General features: G+C 46.2%; 1 protein-coding gene across 1 annotated transcript in view; it reads left to right on the forward strand.

Annotated features, from left to right (window-relative positions):
* The first annotated feature begins 2,306 nt into the window (after nucleotides 1-2,306).
* The window catches only part of CRYBA2 (crystallin beta A2), a 268,345-nt gene continuing 244,073 nt past the window's right edge, over nucleotides 2,307-26,578 (forward strand). Inside the window, exon 1 of the mRNA XM_082260116.1 lies at nucleotides 2,307-2,590. The gene's annotated coding sequence lies outside the window, so the exon portion shown is untranslated. The remainder of the gene's footprint in view (nucleotides 2,591-26,578) is intronic.

Genomic DNA, 26,578 nt, shown 5'->3' on the forward strand with positions numbered 1-26,578 from the left:
CAGGGCATTTTTGATTGTACTTCCTTCTTCTCCCCTCTCTGTGGCCGTGGCCGCCGACGTCACTTCCGCTTTTGCAATAGCTTTTGCTGTTTGTCATCACTCCCAGGAGGCAATGGGCAATGACGTGGGCAGCCGGCCGCTCCTCTCCTCTATGCTGATCGCATAGTACAGCGCATGCGCGAGATTGCCAGGTGCATTCTGGGTAGCCAGAATGAACTGGAATCAGGAAGAAGGACACAGCAGATTACACTGCGGCTTCAGATGCCCACATCCAAGATGGCCGTGCTCAGACAGCTTTTTTAAAAGTAAGATTTTGACTAAAATCCAATGCTGTACAACTTGTAAGTATGAGGATAGCGGTTCTGTAAAGGGCGATGGATTCGTATTATAGGGGTATTTTTAGTTAAAAAATGTATTTGAGACTGGAACTCCACTTTAAGCAGAGAAAAAGCCCCAAAACATCATGTTTTCACCTCCGTGCTTGACTGTAGGGATGGTGTTCTTAGGGTGATACTCAGCATTTTTCTTCCTCCCAATATGGTGAGTTGAATTAATGCCAAAGAGCTTAATTTTGATCTCATCTGATCACAGCACTTTCTCCCAATCCTTCTCTGAATCATTTAGATGTCTATTGACATGACTGTCCGTGTTCTTTCTTGAGGAGGGGGACTTCCAGTGTTTTGAGGAAGAAAAATGCTCTCTATGACCCGAAGAACACCACCCCTACAGTCAAACATGGAGGTGGAAACCTTATGCTTTGGGGCTGTTTTTCTGCTAAAGGTACAGAAGGACTTTGCCGCATTGAGGACCCAATGGACGGGGCCATGTATTGTAAAATCTTGGATGAGAACCTTCTTCCCTCAGCCAGAACACTGAAGATGGGTCATGGATGGGTCTTACGGCGTGACAATGACTTAAAGCGGTGTTCCGGCCTCAAAATCGAAAAAATCGATTTTGGGCCATCCGCTTGCTGAGTGCAACCTGAAAAAGAAATGGATACTGCCAATTTTTTTTTTTTTGGTCACTTACCTTATTATAGAAGAAAATATACTCACCTTCCTTCCACTTCCTCCCTCTGCGGCCGCGGCCCGGGCCGTCACTTTGGGTTTGCGATCATTCCTGGGAGCTGAACGTCATCACTCCCAGGAGTCAATGCGCCTGCACCGGCCCCGCTCGTCACTTCCAGTGCAAGCGCGGCATTCCCTGCTATGGTAATGTGAGGAAGAAAGAAGCCGCACTTCTGGTTAAAGTATTAAAATCCAGTTTTATTGATATCCAAAATAAGACAATAAAAACATATGAAGCATATCCACAATAGCCAGAGACATGGGGGGAAAAAAAGTGCACAGCGGTTAACGCGTTTCAAGGAAACATCCACTTAGTCGTAACCAGTGTTGAGGGTAACTAGTTACAAAGTAACTAATTACAGTAACTACATTACTTTTTTTGGTAACTAAGTAAAGTAACTAGTTACAATACTAATATTGGTAACTACACTACTTTACTAGGCTATAGGAGGTAACTACACTACTTTACTAGGCTATAGGAAGGCGCTTTCCTGCGTTACCCAAGCCGTGCGATACAATCGTTATTTCGAAGAATAGAGAGGGATGAAGTTTATGACTTTTTGTTGCACTTTATGTTTTATTCTGTTTTTTCAGGTTTTGTTCTCATGTTTCCCAAAGCCTGTGTTTATACAATAAACTCTATGCAGAAAGAGTGTCATGTATCTTCTTCTACTCGGTCAATTAAGAAAGAGGAGAGTAAAGTAATAAGTAGTGAAGTTACTTTTCAAATGCAGTAACTAGTAAAGTAATCTCATTACAATTTATAGAAGTAACTAGTAACTAGTTACATTTTTTGAGTAACTACCCCAACACTGGTCGTAACCCCATCGGGTTTGCGATGATTCCTGGGAGCTGAACGTCATCGCTCCCAGCAATCAATGCGCCTGCACCGGCCCCGCTCGTCACTTCCAGTGCAAGCGCGGCATTCCCTGCTATGCCCATGTCACTGCACATGCCCAGAAGCTGTGCAGTGACGAGCGGGGCAAGGAGCCGGCAAGGAGCTCTGAATGTCCGCTGCATGCAGGGTGAATATCTCCTAAACCGTGCAGGTTTAGGAGATGTTCATTTTGCCTACAGGTAAGCCTTACTATAGGTCTTATTATAGGCTTACCTGTGGGTAAAATTTAAAAAGCGGAGAATACTACTGCTTTAAGGGGGTAAAACCTTCCGGTCCAGAAGTGGTTATATACAGGAAAGGAATGAATTTCCTCATAGTTAATACATTGCGAGCCGCCTGCCTTATTATTACTGTACCAGGCATAATGTAGCAGCTTTTACCCAACTCGGTCACTGTGTAACTATGTCACTCGCACCTGGCAGAGCATCTACAGCGAGATTCTTCCACACGTCTGCCTTGACACCCACTCTGCGGGTGAGAACGCGGCGTTCTGGCTCACCAGCAGCGAGGCGTTCACTGACTCACACTGACAACTCCATGCCATCCTCCGAATGAGGTTCAACAGAAGATGTGGAGGAGGGAATGGTGTAAGCGTTTATCCTACATCACAGCGTTGTCTTCTCTGGTAAGTAGGACAGATCTCTACACTTAGGAGAAAAGAAAAAGAATCGGATTTCTAAAGAAACAGGTGTTCATTCTTTCAATTACTTTACCAAAATTTCCAGGAGGCTTTCCTGGAAGGAATTGAACCCAATCCAAAGGCACACAGGCGTGCGCCAGGTATTATATTGTGTTTGTGTGCAATAAAATTCATTACCACTTATAGACCACCAGGGCTGCTGTTAGAAATCACGGGGCCCCGTACAGACTACCTGGCAGGGCCCCCCCAAGAAAATATTAAAGATATATTTAACTAAAATTACAACAAAATCACTATTATCAGACACAAATATAACATAACTCTCATAATTCCTGCTAAATCTAAAAAAAAAAAAAAAAAAAAACTATGTTAAATAAAAAAGATGAGATGAGAAAAATATACAGGCTGGGCAGTTGGAGCTCAGTGATCAGAGAGAGAGAAACAAAGTTACAATTTACAAATAAACTCCTGAGCAGAGATAAGTGCTGGGAGGGGGGGCCCACACAAGGGAGGGGGATTAGTGAGGGACGACTGTCTCTTTCTCAGCAGATAAAAGCTGATAGCAGGGAGAGGGACAGATCAGATTCAGGTGCTGGAGGAAGATTTCTGTATTTCTTGTCCATCACTAATCCCCCTCTATGTGTGGGCCCCCCTGTGTGCTCGGGCCCCCTACAAGAGGGCTGGTGGTCCCCCCCCTATCAGCCGCCCTGTAGACCACCCCATGCAAATCTACTGCAGCGGGGCGACCCTCCTGCACGAAATCACGTGCCTGTACGTGATTTCATGCACAGGGTCTGGGGCGCGCACACGTGCACCACCGGAGACACGCTTCCGCTGTGATTGGGCACAGCAGGAGCCAATCAGTGGGTACAGAGGACGTGATGTCTGCCAGGACCTGCCGATCGTACAGAGGAACGGTGGTCTGCCTATGTAAACGCCGTTCTGTCAGAGAGGAAGATGGAGATCTTGTTTTTCTGCTAATCAGAAACACGGATCTCTGTCTTCCTCCAGTTAAGCCACCCCCCCCCCAACACCGTTAGAAAGCACCCTCTAGGAGCACATTTTACCCTTTGCTCTCCCCTGATGTTAACCCCTTCCCTGCAAGTAGGGGTCGCTGATGGGAGGGGGGGGGCACCGGTCCTCTTGTAGGGGGCCTGAGCACACAGGGGGATTAGTGGGGAATGACAATTGTAGAACTCTTTCTCCAGTAGCTGAAAACTGGTCTCTCCCCCCCCCCCCTCCCTGCTGCCAGCTTTTATCTGCTGAGAAAGAGACAGTCGTTCCTCATTAATCCCCCTCCCTGTGCGGTCCCCCCCTCCCAGCGCTGGCTTTAACCTTTTTACGACTGCCCGCCGGAGTGGCAGCCGCACCTGCGCGAATCGATGCACCTGTACGGCGGTCGCGAGCAGGGTGCTAGGGGGCGAGCGCACGCCGCTGGCAGCGCACTCCCGCCCCCCGTTGGCAGCGGGGAAGCCGATGCACGGGTCAGGCGACTCCGATTGCCGCCTGACACCAGCGATCGCTCCTCGCTGAGAGAGAAGAACAGTCAGCTGTTGTAAACGCAGCTGATGGTCCTTCTCCCTGGAATGATCACAGAGCTCCTATTATAAGGCGTACACTATGAAAATTTTCCAACACATCTGGATCCTGAAGAAGCTCGTGTTGTGAGTGAAACGCGTCAATCCATCTAACAGCAGGATATGTAATGCAATGTGTAACACTTTTGACATGTTATACTTCAGTGTCTGTTCTTCTCTCTAGAATGATCACAGAGCTCCTGTGATCCTTCTAGATAGGATAACATGTCTCTATGGTCATTTCACAAGCCACGCCCCCCTCACAGTTAGAATCACTCCCCTAGGCTCACATTTAACCCCTTGATCACCCACTGTGTTAACCCCTTCCCTGCCAGTGTCATTATTACAGTAACAGTACATATTTTAGCACTGATTACTGTAGTAATGTCACTGGTCCCCCCAAAAGTGTCAAAATGTCAGTTAGGGGTCAGATCTGTCCGCCGCAATGTCACAGTCCCGCAAAAAATCACAGATCGCCACCATTACTAGTAGAAAAAAAAAAAACAATAAAAATTACATAAATTTTTCCCATAGATTTTGCGCAAACCAATCAATATACGCTTATTGCGATTTTTTTTACCAAAAATATGTAGTCACCCTCGTCACTTCCGGCACCAAAAGAAAGCTCTATTTGTGGGGAAAAAAGGACGTAAATTTAGTTTGGGTACAGCGTCGCACAACCGCGCAATTGTCCGTTAAAGTCACGCAGTGCCGAGTTGAAAAAAGTGGCCTGGTCATTAAGGGGGCAAATCCTTCCGGTCTAAAAGTGGTTAATGTTAGCTCTGCTTCTAAGTTTGTTATCCCTGTAACTTTGTTTCTCTCTCTCTGTCTCTCTGATCCCGAAGCTCCAACAGCCCAGCCTGTTTATTTTTTCATCTCACCTTCATGTTGGGAGGTGTGCTGCTGGCGGGAAATGCTGGCTAGGAGAAGTGTAGCGGCACTGGGCTGGAGGAAGAGGCGATGTTTCCTGTATTGGTCACGGGCGGAGTGCATTTGATATCACTCCGCCTGTGACTCACTCAGACTGTCAGAATGGAGCCGGTGTTCCGTGAAAAAACCATACCCGTGAGAAAACCATACCCTCGTCACTTCCGGTTCCGCTACGGAGGGTATGGATTTCTCACGGTAGTTAAACTTGCGGCGGGTACATTAAAACACTTCGGGTGCAACATAAATCATGTCCTCTCCTATCGCTGTAACATCCCTCATCTCCGGTAATAAATATAAAAGCGGATCACGGAGCCGCGATCGCCGTCACATTTACGTCTCATACACCCGCCGCCGCTTTTATATTTATTACCGGAGATGAGGGATGTTACAGCGATAGGAGAGGACATGATTTATGTTGCACCCGAAGTGTTTTAATGTACCCGCCGCAAGCATTAAATTTCACAGAGTGCCGTGAGTTTTTCCTAACCTCTGAGCATGCGCACTTCTCAAATTCTTTGATTGTCAATTAGGTATCCGGGGCTCTGAGCATGCGCACTGCTGCGCTGCTCAGCTGTTTCCCACAGGAAGTGACGAGGGTATGGTTTCTCCATGGGGTATGGAATTCTAACGTTACACCGGAGCTATACAGGAAGCAGCGGCTCCATTCTAACAGATCAGCTGAGAGACACAGACTCAGGTGCACAGGGGGCCTGACCAAATGACTTTGCGGGCCACATACGGCCCACGGGCCGTAGGTTCCCCACCCCTGATATAGAGGAATCAGGACCTCCTTCCTCATGCTGGTGATCCCTCTAGTGACATAACAATATATATAGGGGAATCCATAGGCGTGCACAGCCCATTAAATTAGGGTGTGCACCCCAAAGCTCAAACACACGTGTTTGTGTGTGTCTACGTATATATGACCCCAGCACATTTATCTCCCTGCCGACACATTGAAAGGCAAGTGCCTAAAGACTTCTCTTATAGCAGAGCCAGTAAGAGAGAGATTTTTCCCATCTTCCTACCAGCACAAAAAGTGATAATGGTAATGTACATGACATGGGGTGATTAGGGTGTGCCCAGGCACACCTGGCACACCCTGTGCGCACGCCTATGGGGGAATCAGGACCTCCTTCTTCTAAATTCTCCATATCTCAGTCCAAGAGTGCATCTGTGGGATGTACTGGAAAAATATGTCTGATCCATGGAGGTCCCACCTCCCAACTTACAGGACATAAAGTTTCTGCTACTGACGGCTTGGAGCAGATACCACAGCATATCTTCAAGGGTCAGGGCTGTTTTGGCAGCAAAAGGGGGACCTACTCAGTATTATGGTGGTTGCCATAATAAGGGCAGCCATCAGGGGGGGACAGCCCATACACATGTAGGGGGCCCGGGCATTCCTGAGGGGCCCAGGCCCCAACCAATGTGACCGAGTTGTTGCTGCTGTAGTAACTAGCAATTGCTAAAGCAGTGTGGCTGCAGAGTAAGCCGATGCAGCTGAAGGAATGTCTCTTTGCTGGATTGGAATCTGTCTTTTCTGAATATATGAGGCTGTCTCTTTGTTGGAATGTAATGTCTCTTTGCTGAATATATGAGGCCATCTCTTTACTGGAGGAAGATGTCTCTTTGCTGAATATATGAGGTTGTCCCTTTGCTGGATTGGGATGTCTCCTTGATGAATATACGGGGATGTCAATTTGCTGGCTTGGATTCATTTTCATATATTAAGTTGTAAGAGTGTTAAAATAGAAGTGGGTGCACTGAAGGACTCAGTGGGATGGCCAGTGGACGGATTAGGTGGGACGGCCAGAGGATGGGCCCTACAAAATGTTGGTGGTCAGGCCCGGAGGGGCCCAGGCCTAAAGCTGTGTAAGGGGCCCCAAAATTTCTGATGGCTGCCCTGGCCATAATGGTATGGCTGATCGGTATATATATATATATATATATATATATATATATATACTGTAAATATATAGGACAACAACAGAAAACAAAGAATGTAATCCATATGAGTAGTATTGGCTATTGTAAAATGTTCTGATATGTTGCGGTGATTGGCGGCTAACACGGTATAAGATTCTGCTGCATCGTTACACAGACAGGCAAAGGTCTGTTTCTCGTCCGGGGCTATTAGACACATGCCGAAAAGCTGGCAAGTCACTGGCCCTTGAGGATGGACAGCTATTATGGCACAAAGACACAGATTGTGATCAACGTGCGTGCTGCAGACGCCAAGGCCTGCCAAGTTCGGGGGAGACGACATCGGAACACATTAGACAAGAAGGCTTCATTTTAGCACTTCAGGTGACACTGATGCGATGGGGCCCATGGCACAGCAATCACGGCGAATGTCGGTAATCCTCAAAGGTACTTATTATCGGGGCTGAGCGACAGCCATCACCGGGCTAATGGTCTGCTCAAAGAAAAGGAGCGAGAAGCTATCAGGCGCTCCCATTGTTATGCATCAAATGATTTCAGATGCTAACTGCGCTGTCTGCCCACTTACTGCTATAATTGAGGTCTGGAGCTGCCAACTGGCACGGCACTGTCGCTGTCACTCTGGCAGGGCTCGCGCCCCGTTGCTGTTTAACATGCACAATGTCTGGGGCATGATTTCAGCACAAATTTTATTCCAGGGAAATAGAATCCTGATTTTTCTTTTTTTAACTCCTCATTTTGCCTTTTTGTTTTTGGCAGATCTGAATTTGGACTGAAAAAAATTATAAAAATTGTATTTTATAATAATATCTATCTATCTATCTATCTATCTATCTATCTATCTATCTATCTATCTATCTATCTATCTATCATATTAAAAATGTTTTAAAAAAATTAATTTAAGAAATAAATAAATATATATTATATTTTAAATATAATGTATTTAAAATAATATATATGAATATAATATATATATATATATATATACACACACACACACACATATATATATATATATTATATTATTATGTTAATATGTTTGTAGTAATAATGATGTATCCAAGGTACCAAGTGCTTAAAATGATACTAAACACACATACTGTGGTTCCATTCTATTTTTCTATGTGGATGATGGCACTGAAATTATTTAAATAAAAAAAATAAAAAAATAAAAAAGAAAACCATCTAAGAACCTTTTTCCTAATCAAAATCAATATAAACGACCCAGATCTTCACCAGCCTGTCTGCAGGGAAACATAAGCAGGAGGGGATTTTACAGTATCTCTTAGGGGTGTACTGACTTTTGTTGCCAGCGGTTTAGACATTAATGGCTGTGTGTTGAATTATTTTGAGGGACAGCCAATTTACACTGTTATACAAGCTGTACACTCACTACTTTACATTGTAGCAAAGTGTCATTTCTTCAGTGTTGTCACATGAAAAGATAGAATAAAATATTTATAAAAATGTGAGGGGTGTACTTTCTTTTTGTGAGATACTGTACATGAGTTTCACTTTTTGAATTGAAATCCTGAAATAAATTAACTTTTTGATGATATTCTAATTTTATGAGATGCATCTGTATATGGCGTCTTTGTTCTTGGGTTGAGAAATCCTTAAGACCCCGTTCACATTGGGGCGACGCTACTTGCCGGGGCGACCTCGGAGCGGCCGGCACGGACTTCATATCATTGAAGTCAATGCAGGTCGCTCCAGGTCGCCCCAAAGAACTTCCGGACTCTTTTTCTAAGTCGGAGCGTCGCTCCTATTAGAACGGGTCCACAGCTTCTCTATGGCAGGCGACCTACGGCGACCAGGTCGCCTGACAGGTCACCCCAGTGTGAACGGGGTCTTAGAATTTGCTTTCGGACACTTGCGGATACATTGTTTGAAATGGTAACAGTAACAGTGGGCTGCAAATATACAAAATTAAATTCTGTCGCAATGCCTTTGTGCATGGAGCTGCAGCTTCATTTGGGTCTATGTTGCGATTTTGCTATATGCATGTCCCTTGTTGTGTTTTGCAAGCTTGCATTGTTACAATGTATCAATATCACAATATGTTGTCCTTCTCCAAACCTGAATGAGTTCCCTCTCCCACGTGTACCTGAGCAGGTGACGGGCCGGCTTTGTATTTTTACTTCCAAAACAACCTAAACGACCCAGATCTTCACCAGCCTGTCTACAGGGAAACATAAGCAGGAGAGGTTTTTACAGTATCTCTTAGGGGTGTACTCACTTTTGTTGCCAGCGGTTTAGACATTAATGGCTGTGTGTTGAGTTATTTTGAGGGGACAGCAAATTTACACTGTTATACAAGCTGTACACTCACTACTTTACATTGTAGCAAAGTGTCATTTCTTCAGTGTTGTCACATGAAATGATAGAATTAAATATTTACAAAAAATGTGAGGGGTGTACTCACTTTTGTGAGATACTGTAGTCCTCTGCTGCTGGTCACATGTTCAAAAAAACAATACAAAAAAACAGCCTTTGGAATACAGAGTAAAAATAAATAAATATTAAAAAACTGTTTAAAATTGTCGTACAAAATATGTTGTATATTTTAAATCAAATCTTTATTATTTTGTGGAAATAGCATGGTGTGGGTGGATGTCTGCCTGTCACAGGCTATGTCATGCCCCTCCAGCCTGTGTCATAGAATATCAGGGAGGTGAAGCCTCTATCAATCTAGAATAAATATTCTGCCCCATTGTGCTGGTTAGTGGGCATGTAGGTGGAGGGGGGGAGTGGGCTGTCATGTATCACTGTGTATACACCCACATGTGTGACTCTATAGTCACATGGGCTGCTCAGATGTGATGGGGAGGAAATGCTCAGCATTGAAAATCACTGAAAACTGAGCATGTGCAGAGTTGCCACCACAGTTTCACAATCTCTAGCTGAATTGGGGACATGGACAGAAGGGGGAGATAGAGAGCAGCAGGATCAACCAGGTTTTTTGCAGAATACAGAAAAGGAATCGCATAGTGACTGAGTGAGTATGAACAGCATGGAATACACCATTTATGGATTTATAGCTCCAAGAAAACAAAACCCTACGTCAGCCTGACAGCTCCTGGTCCACCTATTTTGTTAATTGGAATTCAGTTCTTTCAGTTCCATGTGGGCATTACCTAGGGCAGCCTGCATGCCAATACACCTATTACACCCCCCCCCCCCCCACTGTGCTGCCTCCCCTCTCCTGCCGGCTGCTGCAGGGGATGTGTCACAATAGAGAACCAGGAAGGGGGTCAGTAAATATGTAATTTACCAGCTCCTTCCTTTTCTGAATGGACAGAGTCATAGTCAGTGACATTGTAAAAAAATAAAATAAAATAATAAAAAATAACGCAATTAAAATACCAAAAAATAAAAACTACTGACACCAGTGGGTGAACTTCCAGGATCGCAAAGGTCACACTTGCGACCGGACCCTGGCATTCCACCACTGTGGGGAGGCCCCAAGATGGCAGGAAGGGGGCCCACTGCAGAACTTGTGAAAGAGTCCCGCTGCGGGACCATAATAAAGGGCCCCAGGATCAATGGGAAGAGCCCCAGGCTTGAAGGGAAGGGCCCCGGCCAGGGGTCCGGGGGGCCCTTCATGGTTTCTTGCACCGGGGCCCTGAAGGTTCTAGTTACGCCTCTGGATCAGACCAAAATGAGGGACCAATGAGGAGGAAAGAGGGACTTTGTTCCAAATCAGGGACAGTCCCTGGAAATCAGGGACGGTTGGGAGCTCTGGGATTTAGGAACGGTTGGTGTCGGAGGGATTCCAGGTATTTTGATGCTGAGTTGATGAACAATTGACTTCTAGCCGTGTTTCCAGCCAGCCACAAATAGGCCGGCTTTGGGAGCTAATCATGTTATCTAATGTAGCTGCTGATCATCCTGGCATGCCGGTAACTCCGAGGTGAATAGGAATGTTCTGCAGCCAGAAAAAAAAAAGAGAACAATTTGTAGCGTCTGCAGATCTGCTCACCTGGCATGGATGTCCGCCTGGACAGGAGGACCATATGAAAAGATGAATGACAGCTGGTTTGCCAAAGCACCGTTTATCATAAATAAACCATTGCCCTTTATTCTTCAAAAAAAAAAATGTTTTTATCTTTTGTTACATCTCAGTGCTGCTCATCCCCTGCATCCTCTTTGCATCCACTTGCTGACTACAACATACCCTCACCGGCCACTTTATTAGGTACACCTTGCTAGTAGCAGGTTGGACCCCCTTTTGCCTTCATTATTGGTGGCATAGATACAACAAGGCGTTGGAAACATTCCTCAGAGATTTTGCTCCATAGTGACATGATAACATCACGCAGTTCCTGCAGATTTGTCGGCTGCACATCCATGATGGGAATCTCCCGTTCCACCACATCCCAAAGGTTCTCCAATGGATGAGATGTGGTGAGTGTGGAGGCTATTGGAGGACAGTGACCTCATTGTCATGGTGAAGAAACCAGTGGTGAGATGATTGGAGCTTTGTGACATGGTGCATTATCCTGCTGGAAGGAGCCATCAGAAGATGGGGACACTGCAGTCATAAAGGGATGGACATGGTCACCAACAATACTCAGGTAGGCCGTGGTGTTTAATCGATGCTCAATTGCTATTAAGGGGTCCAAAGTGTGCCAAGAAAATATCCCCCACACCATTACACCACCACCAGCCTGAACCATTAATACAAGGCAGGATGGATCCATGCTTTCATGTTGGTTACTCCAAATTCTGACCCTTCCATCTGAATGTCGCAGCTGAAATCCAGACTCATCAGACCAGGCAACGTTTTTCCAATCTTCTATTGTCCAATTTTGGTGATCCTGTGCCAATTGTAGCCTCAGTTTCCTGTTCTTCTCTGACAAGAGTGGCACCCGGTGTAGTCTTCTGCTGCTGCAGCCCATCTGCTTCAATGTTCAATATGTTGTGTGTTCAAAGATGGTATTCCGCATACCTTGGTTGTATTGAGTGGTTATTTGAGTTACTGTTGCCTTTCTATACTGGAACCAGTTTGCCCATTCTCCTCTGACCTCAACAAGGCATTTCCTCCACACAACTGCCGCTCATTGGATATTTTCTCTTTTTCCCACCATTCTCTGTAAACCCGAGAGATGGCTGTGTGTGAAAATCCCACAAATACCCAGACTTCTGACACCAACAACCGTGCCACGTTCAAAATCACTTAAATCCCCTTTCTTCCCCCATTCTGATGCTCAGTTTCAACTTCAGCAAGTCATCTTCACCACATCTAGATGCCTAAATGCATTGAGCTGCTGCCATGTGATTTGCGGATTAGCAATTTGTGCTACCAAGCAACAAAAATGTGTACCTAATAAAGTGGCCGGTGAGTGTAGATGCCAACTGTTCCAGATTTGCCAGGATGGTCACTCTTGCCTGCCGATGCTGTGTCATGGGCCATGTCCTGGAATCACAGCACCAACCTCATTTAACCACTTGCCGACCGCCGCACGACTATATACTGTGGCAGTCAGCCCCCTACAGGCAAAGTGACGTATCGGTACATCGCTCGCCCACGAGCCTGTAGGGGGCAAGCGCGTGCCGGCGGCGGCGCTCTCCCACCCCCGCTTGTTCCCTGCCTAGCCAGCACGTGTGACCGGCGGCTCTGATGTCCGCAGGCCATTCGCAATCTCGCTCAGGAGAGGGAGAAAGACAGACGGCTGATGTAAACAAAGCCGTCTGTCATTCTCCCTTAGATCATCACTGAGGCTATGCGATCCTGCTATGTAGGATCGTATGTCTCTGTGATGATCAAACAAGCCACGCCCCCTGACAGTTAGAATCACACCCCTAGGGAAACACTTAACCCCTTGATCACCAATAAAGTTAACCCCTTCCCTGCCAGTGTCATTTTGACAGTAACAGTGCATATTTATAGCACTGATTACTGTAGTAATGTCACTGGTACCCCCAAAAGTGTCAAAAATGTCAGTTAGGGGTCCGATCTGTCCGCCGCAATGTCGCAGTCCCGCAAATAAAAATCGCAGATCGCCGCCATTACTAGTTAAAAAAAAACAATAAAAATGACATAAATCTTTCCAGTAGTTAGTAAGCGCAATAACTTTTGCGCAAACCAATCAAAATACACTTATTGCAATTTTTTTTACCAAAAATATATAGCAGAAAACAAATTGGCCTAAAATGTTAAATTTAGATTTTTACATTTTCTTTTTTGAGAATTTCATATAAAAAAAATTTGAAAAATATTATTTTTTCAAAATTGTCGCTCTTTTTTTGTTTATAGCGCAAAAAATAAAAAATCGCACAGGTGATCAAATACCACCAAAAGAAAGCTCTGTTTGTGGGGAAAAAAGGACGTCAATTTCATTTGGGTACAGCACCGCACGACCACGCAATTGTCCGTTAAAGTCACGCAGTGCCGAATCACAAAATAGGGCCTGGTCATTGAGCAGCCAAATCCTCTGGGGCCTAAGTGGTTAAAATACCGCTCTGGCCACTCTAAAAGGCACTTAAAGAGGAACTGGGGCTGCAAGCGGGCAGTCCCCACATGTTTAGAGGTGTGATCTGGGTTGGACCAACCCGTAAAGTGGGTATGATGGTCTGTCCCCACATCTTTACAAATAGGGTCTGGGCGGGATCAAACCCCAAAGTGCGCGTGATGGGCACTACCCACATATTTACAGTCGGGGTTTGGGCAGGACCAGTCCGTGAAGTGGGCATGATTTGGTGATGTCTACCCAGCAAGTGGACAGTGTTAACAGTGTTCTGATATCTGGGACTATAATGATGGTAAGAATCCTACATGAATCCAGAAAGAGCTGCATGGCATTTATTAGGGCACGTTGCATGATGGTGACAGCAGTGGACCATGCCTGGGTAATGTGTGCTAAAATGGCCACTTATAATCTCTTTACCGAAAGCCCATTTGAGAGGGTGACAACACGGAAGATATGGACGGAGCGTTGTCACCCTATAACAGGAAGTACCTGAACACAAACCTCCATGGCAGGATTTTAATGAAAGCTGCACATTTAATAATATTTTAACCACTTCACCTGCGGAAGATTTACTCCCCTTCATGAGCAGGCCATTTTTTTGCGATTCGGCACTGCGTTACTTTAACTGACAATTGTGCGGCCGTGCGACGCTGTACCCAAATAAAATTCATGTTATTTTTTTCCCACAAATAGAACTTTTTTTTGGTGGTATTTGATCACCTTTGCGCTTTTTTTTTTTTTTTTTTGCGCTATAAACGAAAAAAAAAAAAAAAAAAAAAACAATTTTGAAAAAATATATGTTTTTTACTTTCTGCTATAAAATACATCCAATGAAAAAAATGAAAAAAATCGAATTTCTTCGAAAAAAATCTGGAAAAGCGTATGGTTTGTGCAGAAGTTATAGTGTCTACCAATTATGGGATGTTTTTATTTATTATTATTATTATTTTTTTTTTTTTTTGTAGTAATGGCGGTGATCAGCGACCTAAAGCAGGCCCAAGATATTGCAGAAGTGTCTACCAACTATGGGATGTTTTTATTTATTATTATTTATTTTTTTAGTAGTAATGGTGGCGATCAATGACTTAAAGCAGGCCCGAGATATTGCAGAAGAAGTGTCTACCAACTATGGGATGTTTTTATTTATTATTATTATTATTATTTTTTTTTTAGTAGTAATGGTGGTGATCAGTGACTTAAAGCAAGCCTGAGATATTGCAGAAGTGTCTACCAACTATGGGATGTTTTTATTCATTATTATTATTATTTTTTTTTTTTTTAGTAGTAATAGCGGCGACCAGCAACTTAAAGCAGGCCAGAGATATTGCAGAAGTGTCTACCAACTATGGGATGTTTTTGGTTATTATTATTATTATTTTTTTTTTTTAGTAGTAATGGTGGTGATCAGCGACTTAAAGCAGGCCCAAGATATTGCAGAAGTGTCTACCAACTATGGGATGTTTTTATTTATTATTATTTCGTTTTTTTTGTTTTTTAGTAGTAATGGCGGCGATCAGCTATTTAAAGCAGGCCCAAGATATTGCAGAAGTGTCTACCAACTATAGGATGTTTTTATTTATTTATGTATTTATTAGTAGTAATGTCGGCGATCAGCGACCTAAAGCAGGCCCAAGATATTGCAGAAGTGCCTACCAACTATGGGATGTTTTTATTTATTATTATTTCGTTTTTTTTGTTTTTTAGTAGTAATGGCGGCGATCAGCTATTTAAAGCAGGCCCAAGATATTGCAGAAGTGTCTACCAACTATAGGATGTTTTTATTTATTTATGTATTTATTAGTAGCGATTTAAAGCAGTCCCCCAATATTGCAGCGGCCATTTTTTACATTAACTGACACTTTTTGGGACCAGGGACACTGATAGAGTGATCAGTGCTAAAAAAAATATGCACTGTCACTGTACTGACACTCACTGGGAAGGGGTTAACATTAGGGGCAATCAGAGGGTTAAATGTGTTCCTAGCCAGTGTTTGTGTACTGTGGGGGAGGTGCTTTTACTAAGGGAAGGCATAGAGCCGTGTTCCTTTGCAAGAACACAGGATCAATGCCTTCCCTACTGACATAGCGGTGCTCTGCCTAGTTTATATAGGCAGATCACTGTTCTGCCTGTGTACTAAACTATCGGTGGCGGTGGCGGGGGGCTGTGAACATCGAGTCCGCGGTACTCCTTGCTGTGTGTGATCCCAGCAGGAGTGAGCTGCCGCTGGCGAGCATGCAAACGCCTTACCCGGAAGAGCACTGGATCACGTATATACATACGTTATCCAGTGCACAGCTGCCACCTTGTAGCAGTAAAATTTCTATAGGGCGGTCAGCAAGCGGTTAAATAGTTCCAAAGTCAAACTGGAAAAAGTCCATCTAGTTACTTTTGGAATGACATTGGGACATTCAACTTCAATCCAGAGATTTCCTAGCAGTATTTTTTTTAGCCACTAGATGTCCTCAGTTTGATGGACATCATCATCATTCAACCCACTTACTCTGAGCCCAGTTAATCCTGAATGTGGCCCCAACCTGTGACTGGACAGTGAAAGCTCTCCTTTCGCTGTCCATTCACAGGTTGGGGGCCACGTCCGGGATTAACTGGGCACAGAGGAAGTGGGTTGGATGATGCCCATCAGATCTAGGACATCTAGTGGCAAAAAAATGTACTGCGGGGGAAATCTCTGCAACACAGTGATGAGCTCATCTCTCTGTCACTTGTGCTGCTTCTTCCATTCACATTCCAGGACTGCTGTACAGGGGCCGCAAGAGGCTAATACCAGGTCACATTCAGGCTTGCATTCGGGTCGGCACAGTGGTGTAGTGGTTAGCACTTTCACCTATCAGCAAGCGGGTCGCCGGTTCAAATCCCAACCACAATACTACCTGCCTGGAGTTTGCATGTTCTCCCTGTGCCTGGGTGGGTTTCCTCCAGGTACTCCAGTTTACCTGTTAGGGTAATTGGATCCTGCCTAAATTGGCCCTACTGTGTGTGTGTGTGTGTGTGTGTGTGTGTATGAATGAGAGTTAGGACCTTAGATTGTAAGTTCCTTGAGGTCAGGTACTAATGTGAATGTACACTCTAGATGTAACCTTCAGGGCCCCGGTGCAAGAAACCATGAAGGACCCCTAGCTGGGGCTCTTCCCACTAACCCCCGGGGCCCTTTACTCTTGTTGTGGGGCCCTTTATTGCAGGACCCTTTAACAAGTTCTGCAGTAGGACCCCTTCCTGCCATCTTGGGGCCTCCCCACAGTGGTGGAGTGCCAGGGCCAGGTTGCAAGCCTGGCCTTTGCGATCCTGGAAGTTCACCCACTGGTGTCAGTAGTTTTTATTTTTTGGTATTTTAATTGTATTATTTTTTATCATTTTATTTAATTTTTTTACAACGTCACTGACTATGACTCTGTCCATTCAGAAAAGGAAGGAGCTGGTAAATTACATATTTACCGACCCCTTCCTGGTTCTCTATTGTGACACATCCCCTGCAGCAGCCGGCAGGAGAGGGGGGGAGCACAGTGGGGGGGGGGGGGACCAGGGGAGCACACAGGGGCCCAGAGACAGCAGAACACAAGTGTACTGGTGAGGAGGAGTGGTGGGGGCAGCATACAGAGGAACCAATCTCCTCCATTTTCCTCCTGCAGCTACAGGAGGAAAAAGGAGGACAGTGATTTCTCTACATGCTGCCCCCCACCGCCCCTCCTATTCAGGTGTACAGGGGAGCTGCATAGGGCCCCTGGAGCATTGGGCTTGGTTGCAATTGCAACCCCTGCAACCCCTGTAGTTACGCCCCTGATATATATGTAAAGCGCAGCATAAATTGACAGCGCTATATAAATACCTGAAATAAATAAATAAAGTACATTCAGGGCGGGTCCACACCAGAATGCCCATGTTTTTTGCACATTCCCATGTATTCCAATTTTGACAGCCCACTCATCCCAACGTGCTGCCAAATGCATGCGAATGTAGAAAAAGTAATGCAGACGCTACATTTACAGATCACGCCACATCAGATCGCATGTGGGCGGTGAAAAAAACATCAGGTTTCCAACGCAGCGCAGTGTAAGGTAATCCACCGCCTCCCAATGCATTGTGGCCAATAGAACTTTATAAAATGTCACTGTGCGACATTTCTATAAAGAAAAAAGAACCAGTGCAATGCGCCAGCATTGATTGCATTGGCACTGCAGTTGCCATGCCACATTGCGCCGCACACCACAGTGGTGTGAATGAACCCTAAGTGGGATCAGAGAATGCAGGAATGGAATGCATGTCTATTATTCGTCCATTTTTATTTGCCAGGTGATGAAGAATTTGGCCGTATTCATAGACCCTCTCACCTCCGAAGTCATGATCTTTTTTCCCCTACAATGTCACGGCGATGCCTCGGCTGCAGCGTCTTGTCAGGTCGCAGCGTGGGATTAGGAATGCAGGTGGGGGATTAGCAATCGCAGCAGATTTATTCTGAGCACTTGGTAATTATAAAGCAGCAGAGGACAAACAGCAGCAAGCTGGCCTATTATTATCCGGCTCGATGGGGAAAGTCTTGTTGACATTATACATACAATGGCGTTTAGCAGTTTTAGAAAAAAAAGTGACGCAAGCGAGAATAATGAACTGGAAAGAAAAAAAGAAGGAAGCTAAATTTGTCTCCTGGATTTAAAAGGTTTTTCCACTTTAAACAAGCTGAACCATTGCCAGGAGCCAGGAAAGTTGTCACCAAAAAAAAAAAAATCGCTGATGGCGTCTGCTATGGTTATCAATACTAGATGTTGGAATTAAAGGGTAACTTCACTTTCGTGGGGAAAAAAAAATAACAAATAAAGAAAAAACAATATAGAGTATACAAATCATATTGTAATTGAATGATATTAAAAATGACCTTTCCTTTTCAACCTGCAGCTGTTGTCATTTTCTGAAAATGCAATACAATATGGCCGCCTGGAGCTGTTCTGTACACAGAATGTATACTGACCACACCCCAAGAAACATCATTTCCTGCTTGTGTGATTGGCTCACCAGTTTTCCCAGAAGTCTGCACTGAGATACAAGTCAGATTTCTGGCATCCCCTGCAACAAAAATGTCATTTTTGGTGAGATACTCCCAATAGGAACACGTCTAAAGGGATGCAGACCCAGCAGCTTTCCTCATTAGAGCCCTGCAGCTGCCACAGCTGATAGATAGTTATGAAACCACTCCCATTTGACCCACTCAGCACAAAGGAACAAACAATGATTTCTTCAGAATAACAAAAGGTAGGAATCTGCAACAAAGTTTGTTATAATCCCTGCGATGTACAGAGATCACCCAGAGGGGAATGTTTTTTCTCAACAAAAGTGGAGTTACGCTTTAAGCATGCTGTAGGCTGGACTGATTCCTGATCGCAGTTTTTAGAACGGTGAAAAACTTCAAGGCTCCTGATATGCTCAAAGCTGATTGGCTTTCATGGTTGTGATGCAGCTGCTGCTTTACTACCAAGTATAGAGGATTTCTAGAGGCAAAAGCAAAAGTGGGCGTAAACCCATATACTGTATACTGTATATACCCTGTGCAGTGACTGGCCTCAGGTGATTCTCAGAGAATAAACAAATCCTCCTATATATATATATTGTACCTGTTTATCTGCAGCAATCTCTTCGCTATAGTCTTCTAAAACACACAGATCAAAGGCTTTTTCTCAGCTCCAGAAAGCAGAGAGTGAAGATCAGATGTCATACACTGCACAGCAGAGAGCTGAGTGTAATCTGAGACCTGTGGAGGGAATGGACACCTCCCCTTTGCACAGTCTCATATTGGTGCAATGCGGGAACCCTGGGAACACTGCGGGTTCCCGCATCGCACCCGACTCGCAGGCAGTTCACACTGCCATATGCGAATCGCTGGGGGTGTCAATACAAAGTTAATGACACCCCCAGATTAGTTTGCATATCGCAGTGCGAACTGTCAGTTCGGTCAGGAATCGGATGGCACAGGTGTGAACACCCATGCGATACGATTTTGGTGCGGATCAAAAAAGGGTCCTGTGCGACTTTGGTCCGAATGCGATGCGATTTCAGCCATGCAATCTGTATGGCTGAATTCGCATCGCACAAATATCGCATGGGATTTGAACAGCAGTGCGGTGCGCATCACATGCGATGTCTGACATCACATATGTGTGAATTGGCACTCAGAGGTTTACAACCACTTTAATTCTGCCTAAACTCGGATCGAGTAAAAAATATGGGATTGGGAATTATGGGAGGTGGGGGGAGTTAATTACACTACAGGTGCAGAAGTCACATTCGCCCACATTGTAGGGCCAATTTACATCAATGCATGGGGGGGGGGGTTGTTCATATGCATATTATCGCAGCACGCGGCAACACATGTTACATGCTTTGACACTTTGCAGTGCCATACATATTTAATGGAAACTCAACACACTAAGGCAACGCGCATGCACTGTAATTCACCATAGCGCGTTTTTTCTCCAACCCGAAAAAAAAAAACTTGAAGGTTCCCACTGTCTTCTTGCTCCACTGGCTGGCAGTTTTCATATAGGGGCAGGGCCATTCGTCGATGTGACCTGGTGCCCCCCCCCCCCGTGACGTCATCCACCGGTGCACGTTGGACCGCTGACGTCACAGAAGGGCGTTGTAACCAGGTGATGTCGCCGGGTGGCCCCGCCCTTTAGCTATTTAGAAGTGTCAGATGGCGGAGCAGGCAGACGGCTGAAAACTTTAGAACAAGCGGAGCTTTTTTTTAATTTTGGCAGTAGCAGTGGGCAAGGTGATTAACGATGGATCTACATTGATGGACATTGTTTTTTTTTTTTATTTTTTAAAGGAGTTGTAAAGTCAGAAGGTTTTTTTTATCTTAATGCATTCTATGCATCAATATAAAAAAGCCTTCTGTGTGCAGCAGCCTCCCCAGCACCCCCTAATACTTACCTGAGCCCCCTCTCTTTTCAGCGATATCCATGAGTCCCTCGGCAGTCCAGGACTCTCCTTCCTGATTGGTTGAGACCCAGCAGCGGCATCATTGGCTCCCGTTGCCAGGGCTGCTGTATGAAATCACGGGGCCCCGTACAGCCTATCTGACAGGGCCCTCCCCCCAAAATATCAAATTACATTTTTGTTTTAAAAATGCGATGGTCGCAATGCTGTTTTGCAACCATGCCAAAAATTATATCATTTTGTTATACTTTATTGAATTGCTGAATGGTAATTTTACATTGCGACACTGCGCTGCAACTGTGAGCCAAGTATTTGGTTTGCAGTTGCAGAGCGGCCTCATTGAACTCAACGGGGAATTTGATAAGTGGTGCTGCCCATCAAACTCTGTAGCCTGCGTTAAAAATGCCACAGCTGTGTAGTAAAACATTGCAGCCACAGCTTGTATACAGCCCTATCTGACTGTATTGTTTGGATTTGGGTGTGCAGCCAGAGATAATGGTAAATCAATGGCTCAACTGCCCTTGTGAAAAAGTCTTTAGGCCGAATTCACACTGTGTATTTCCTAAACGTGTGCCAAAGTGCACAGGAACCGCACGCTTTGCATGCGTTTTAGAAATTATGCTCTGCAAATTGGCATAGTGCTTGTGGTGCCATTAATTGTTAATGGCACCCCAAAAACAGTTAGCAGAATGTGGCAAACTTAAGGTAGGATGCCTTAAAATGTTCTAGAGCTTCTATGGTGCATTTGTCAAATGTAGCGCTGTCTATTTAAATAAATAGCCTGCCTTATGTGTAAAAGACAAGCTAAAAAAAAACGCGTGCAGGAACATGCATTCCCACTACGATGTGAATGGGACCTCAGGGGTGCCAAATAGAAATGTCTGTCAGGTGGAGGGAGAGGTGTATTCACTGGCCCCTAGCTCCAGCACTCAGGGCCGGCGCTACCAGTAAGGCGACTAAGGCAGCTGCCTAGGGCGCAGCTTAACAGGGGGCGCCGCCATTCTGCACCCCGAATCAGTAGTGGACCGGCCGGTGTGGCACTCCTCATGCTGTGCCGCCTGAGCGCTACAGCAAGCGAGCCCCAGGCAGCACACACCACTTGTCTAGAGCGCACATTAGAATAGTCGGGGGCCGGGGCGCCAGAAGTGCCCTCCATAGAATCCTGGGGATCCAGCTCGGCGCTCACTGCCCTCCGGTCTCCGCCCCTCCAGCTGATTTCTGCTTGAAGAAGATCAGGAGCCGATCTCCAATCACACTCAGGGAGCTGGGCTTGTGCCTCTCCAGACGCCCCCCCCCCTCTGCTCCGTGTTCAACTTCTGGCAGAAGCAGATTGCTGGACACCGGACAGTCTCCCATCCCCCATCACATGCCGAGGACAGCATGCAAGGTGAGATGATGTGTGTCCCGTCCTCTCCCACCCCTCACACAGACAACACAGTACACTCCCCCACCCGGACACTGGCCTCACTCTTCATACATGGGGGGCTGCATTGTATGATATTGGGGGGGGGGGCTGTATTGTATGATATGGAGGGGGCTGCCTGCATTGTATCATGGGGGGGGGGGCTGTATTGTATGATATAGAGGGGGCTGCCTGCATTGTATCATGGAGGGGGGGGGCTGTATTGTATGATATGGAGGGGGCTGCCTGCATTGTATCATGGGGGGGGCTGTATTGTATGATATGGAGGGGGCTGCCTGCATTGTATCATGGAGGGGGGGGGGCTGTATTGTATGATATGGAGGGGGCTGCCTGCATTGTATCATGGGGGGGGGCTGTATTGTATGATATAGAGGGGGCTGCCTGCATTGTATCATGGAGGGGGGGGGCTGTATTGTATGATATGGAGGGGGCTGCCTGCATTGTATCATGGGGGGGGGCTGTATTGTATGATATAGAGGGGGCTGCCTGCATTGTATCATGGAGGGGGGGGGCTGTATTGTATGATATGGAGGGGGCTGCCTGCATTGTATCATGGGGGGGGGGGCTGTATTGTATGATATAGAGGGGGCTGCCTGCATTGTATCATGGAGGGGGGGGCTGTATTGTATGATATGGAGGGGGCTGCCTGCATTGTATCATGGGGGGGGGGCTGTATTGTATGATATGGAGGGGGCTGCCTGCATTGTATCATGGGGGGGGGCTGTATTGTATGATATGGAGGGGGCTGCCTGCATTGTATCATGGGGGGGGGGGCTGTATTGTATGATATGGAGGGGGCTGCCTGCATTGTGTCATGGGGGGGGGCTGTATTGTATGATATGGAGGGGGCTGCCTGCATTGTATCATGGGGGGGGCTGTATTGTATGATATGGAGGGGGCTGCCTGCATTGTATCATGGGGGGGCTGCATTGTATCATATGGAGGGGGCTGCATTGTATCATATGGAGGGGGCTGCATTGTATCATATGGAGGGGGCTGCATTGTATCATATGGAGGGGGCTGCATTGTATCATAGCAGCCCCCTCTATATCATACAATACAGCCCCCCCCCATGATACAATGCAGCCCCCTCCATATGATACAATGCAGCCCCTTCCATATCATACAATACAGCCCCCTCCATATGATACAATGCAGCCCCTTCCATATCATACAATGCAGCCCCCTCCATATCATACAATGCAGCCCCCTCCATATCATACAATGCAGCCCCTTCCATATATCATATGGAGGGGGCTGCATTGTATCATATTGAAGGGGCTGCATTGTATCATGGGGGGGCTGTATTGTATGATATGGAGGGGCTGTATTGTATGATATGGGGAGGTTGTTTTGTGTAGGCTGTATTGTGTGATATGGGAGGTGTGCTGTATTATATGGGGGGGGGGGCTGTATTGTGTGATATGGGGGGGCTGTGTATAATGGACAGTGTCCCCGTCTACCCAAATGCTGACCTCGTCTGACTGATGGTGATCTGTGATTGGCTGTCTCCATGACCTTATTCACATGGATGGCGGTGAAGCTGCATTATTACCAACCACCAACCGGGAGGAGAAGCTGAGGTTGGTGGGGACTGTACACAGGTCACAGCAGAAATTACCCCCCATCAGTGTTCCTTTAAACTGCTTCCCACCTCACTACATCAACCACTGCGCTCACACTTGCGTAATGCAGAGATCTTCTGGCTCTTGGCTGATGTAGTGAAGGTAGGTCATATGGGGGGGGGGGGGGGGGCGGCAATTTTTATTTTGCCTAGGGCGGCAAAAATCCTTGCACCGGCCCTGCCAGCACTGCAGTGGTTGCCAGTGTCTACCTGCAGCTGGCACCTGGCACATTTCCCCCCTCTCTCAACTTTCTGCAGCTACATTCCCACTCACCCCCTTCCAGCAGAATGACTACTCCATTCAGACCCTACAACCACTGCAGGTTACAGTGTCTGCACACAGAGAACGGTATGGAGGTTGGCAGAGCAGAGCTCAGGACTCAGGGAGGAGGTGGAGAAGGCAGAGAGTTTCTTACCTCCTCTATCTTTCTTCTTTGCAATAGATAACACTGCCGATCACAGGGGGAGGGGAGGGGGAATTTTAGGACCCAGCAGTGTAACGATTTCATAGCAAAGGCAGAGAGAGACTCTGCAGCTGTCCCTGACACACAGAAAGAAAGGGGGTTCCACAGCCTGGAGTCACAAGGCAGTACAGCCGGCTCTCCTTTCCTGCAGGTGCCCGGGCCCCTCTTCTGAAGTGACAGAGCTCGGGCCCCCTACAGGAGGGCTGGCTGTACTGGCTTATCAGCGGCCCTGCCCGTTGCTGTCAAAGTGAGTTAGCCAATCAGGAGAGAGAGAGGGACAGGGCCATACAACAGCTCTTTGTCTGAATGGACAAACGGAGCTGCAGCTCGGCTCGGCTACCCCCATAGCCAGATGCTTGCTGTGGGGACACTCGACAGGAGGGAGGGGCCAGGAGCAGCAACGAGGCACCCGAGAAGAGGAGGATCTGGGATGTTCTGTGCAAAACCAACTGCACAGCGGAGGTAAGTATAACAATCACTTTACTAAAAGAATTGTCAAAAACTCTTGTAGTGTCTTTATTCACTTTTTACACTTTTTTGTTAAAGGGGTGGGGGTATTATGTAATGATCGACCGATATCGTTTTTTTTATTGCCGATACCAATATTTTGGTCATCGCATATCGGTATCGGCCAATATTGGCCGATATTTTCGTACATTAAAAAATGTTTTATTTATTTATTTATTTTATTTTTTGACAGGTACTCTTGTGGAGGGATCTGGGGATCTAAAAGATCCCAAACCCCTCCTCTGCACTTAAAAGCTGTTTTGAATGCTGTAATTTTTTTAAATTTTGCGTCAGTACCCGGAAGTGATGTCATGACAATATCATCACTTCCGGATTTTTACATGGAGACCCGATCAGAGCCGAATGCGGCTTTGATCGGGTCTGCTCTTCGGCGGCCGTGCAGGCTGGTTTCCCGGGTCTCCCGTTGGGATGGGAGATCCGGGGCGAGCTGCGGAAGGCGGCAGGAGGGGGGGGGGGTGACGTCCCCTCCCGCTACTTGTAATGACAGCCGAGGGGCTTCTCAGCCGCATCGGTTGTCATTACAAGACAGCCGACTGTTGGCTATGGACGCCGGTACCGGGGTGATGCCTCTATCTGCAGCCATCACTCCGGTACAGCACTTTCCCGAAATATCGGCAAAATCGGTAACCTCGGGCCGATTCCAATATATCGGGGAAAGTGCATATCGGCCCCTGATGGTGATAATAGGTAGATCCCTAGTATTATGTACCCCATGCTCATTCACATGGGGGCAGGTTTTGGGGCCCCCCTTGTTGAAGGTGGCTTACAGATTCTGAATAAGCCCCCTGCCCACAGACCCCCTCAACCACCAACCAGGGTTGTGGGAAAGAGGTCCTAAAGCAACCCCCCCATGTTGAGGGCATGTGGCCTGGTATGGTTCAGGGGGGGTGGGTCGCTTGCTCGTCCCCACCCTTTCCTGACCTGCCGGGCTGCATGCTCAGATAAGGGCCTGGTATGGATTGGGGGAGGGGGCACGATGCTTTTTATCCAATTTTTTTAATTGCCAGCAATTCTTGATTTTACATTTAGCTGTTAGTGGGGAAGCCCGCTGACAGCTGATGACTCATCGGCTGATAAGGACATGGCTTGCCTTTATAGTGCGGGTCCATTGAAGTCTATTACACGCAAAAGCCAATCTGCTGCGGGAAAAAAAAGTCCCTGACCCTTTCCAAAGACGCATCTGCTGAAAAACACAAAGATGTGACCATTTACCATAGGAAACCATGTAAAATGTGCTGTAGTGCATTTCTGCAAACTGAAAAATGCACAAAAAAATGCATAGATGTGAACCTAGAGTCATTGTCCAGTACTACTGCAGTCAGAATACAATGTCCTGGTGGGGGGATTGCTTCATCCTTCTCATTTGTATGGATGGAGGAATCTGTTTTTATTCATTCGGCTTGCTGAGTCAGACTCAGGCAAAACGAGCAAAGCGAGCCAAGCTAAATAAAGGGCCAGGTAGGAACTTCCCATATGTAAACCTTCACAATTCTATAACATTGAATAACCAGGTCTGTGTATAACCCGATATTGACTGGTTCTCTTTAATTGCCCCGTAATTCAACAATCTGCAATTGGTCGCTGCGCACCGTCGCTCTCCGCTCCGCTTTATTAAACAGGCCTGAGTGTCGCAACATGTCATCCCGAGCCACGTCTTCATCTGAATTGCTAGTCATGGCCTGGGATCCTCATGGCCGACGTCGCCATGGTAACCACCAGTATCAGCGACAGCGACCATCCATAAGGGGAATCGCCTGTCAGGTTTTAGAAAAATAGCAATGTATCTAGAAGATGATACGATTACAGGAATTCAGCGACGACCGCCACCGCTACCTTATTATTACCCGGCCTGACAATGTCTCTCTATCAGCCGAGGTAACTATGATTGAGAGCTCTGATTTCCCGTTCCCAGGGCTGGCGAGATTTAACCAACCGCTGTCATCTTATAAAGGGAAATTATTTCTTCACCCCCCTGTAGTTATACAGGTGAACTGGCTGAACGTAAATATCATTGTGTCAATGCTTTAACAATGTTCTATATATTATTTGTAACATTATATGTGCATGG

The sequence above is a fragment of the Pelophylax lessonae genome (assembly GCF_965119305.1).
Source record: "Pelophylax lessonae genome assembly, chromosome: 6".
NCBI lineage: Eukaryota > Metazoa > Chordata > Amphibia > Anura > Ranidae > Pelophylax > Pelophylax lessonae.